The sequence below is a fragment of the Galeopterus variegatus genome, unplaced genomic scaffold (assembly GCF_000696425.1).
Source record: "Galeopterus variegatus unplaced genomic scaffold, G_variegatus-3.0.2 Scaffold2337, whole genome shotgun sequence".
Taxonomy (NCBI): domain Eukaryota; kingdom Metazoa; phylum Chordata; class Mammalia; order Dermoptera; family Cynocephalidae; genus Galeopterus; species Galeopterus variegatus.
Genome location: NW_007728448.1, coordinates 140,245 through 141,911, shown reverse-complemented (window position 1 = coordinate 141,911; position 1,667 = coordinate 140,245).

The following is a 1,667-nucleotide window of genomic DNA, read 5'->3' as shown; positions in this document are numbered from 1 at the left end:
CATGCCAGGCACTATGTTAAGCAATTTATGTAGAATTTTCATGGACAGTCATAGGCTTTGTCTTCAAATGAACTTGTATTTGATTTCTTTCTCTTCTACTAATTGGCAGTGATCTTGGCCATGTTACTTAACTTCTTTCAGATAAGCTTTTCCTGTCGTACTATACCAATATTACTAAAAATCTTGCAGGATTTTTGAGAGGATTGGTTTTCTTAACAACTGAATTTTTTGAAATATTTACTCATTTAATCTATCTGCAATTTAATTTTTAGCATTTTAAAATGTGTTCTTTAATCTTCTTTTATCACATTACTTGATAAATATTTTTCCACTTGCCAATATTTAATGACATGTACTTCCTTATGTTCTAAATTATCATAATAATTTGTATCTATTTCTGAAATTTCTATTTTTTTGATATATTTTCATGCCAGTACAATAAATACTACTTTAATGATTATTGCATCAAAATACATTTTATTCTTTAGGAGACTACAGTTTCTTTACTAATGTCTTTTGTGTTCGTTTCACAATGCTATTTCATAGTCTGGCAAATTTATTTCTAACAGAAAAATTTTAGAATTTAGTTGAATTGCAAAATAAGTGTACAGGGTGGGATTGTTTAAAATGTATATATTAATTTCAGCTGTATTGGTATATTTTCAATATAAGAAATTCAAATTTATGTATTCTCAATGTAGCACAGGTGAAGCAACTTTAATAAACAAGACAGCTGGGAAGAGAGGATTATTTTTCTGTTGTCTCATTAAACTCTGCTTGAGTAAACTATTGTTAACTAGAAATAAGCATGTCTTATTGTGGCTACAGAATCAACTGATGTATATTAAGTTAGATATCTTATTTGAAATATATAGGGTGTGAGTCCTAAAATATTTGTCAATTTAAATATAAAATTTATAACTATATTTTTAGTTATTAAGACTTAAATATAGGTCTATTGAACCAGAACCTATTATTTATAGAAAAGAATGAGTAAATTAATTCTAATGAATGAATTAAATCATGGTTCAATTAAAATCCATTTAAATTTAATTAAGTATACTCTGTTATGCTCTTTAAATGGAAGATAAACCTATTATTTATAGAAAAGAATGAGTAAATTAATTCTAATGAATGAATTAAATCATGGTTTAATTAAAATCCATTTAAATTTAATTAAATATACTCTGTTATGCTCTTTAAATGGAAGATAATATTGCATTCTATTAAAAAAGATGATTTGTGTAAGTATTTACAAATGAAAAAAGACAAATTTACCCTAAACAAATGATTCAAATTATACAGTAAAATTTTAACATTTCAGACATGATTTTACAAAGTTTAATATGTCAAATAATAATAATAGTAGTTCATATTATTACATTTATTTAGTACTTATCATATGTTAGGCATGTTCTAAGGGTTTTATTTGTACTCATGTCCTCTTAGAGAAAACCTATGAGAAAGAAACTATCATCCCTATTTTATAGCTGAGGAAGCTGAGGCTCAGAAAGAAAGTCTAAGAACTTTGTTCCAAATCATATACTGTAAATATTTGAACCCAGGTTGTTTGTCTCTGAAGTTTGTAATCATTTGGCCAAAAAGAATGAAATAGTTTTGTATTATAACTTCTCATCAACTTTACTTAGCAAGTGTTTTGATTATCT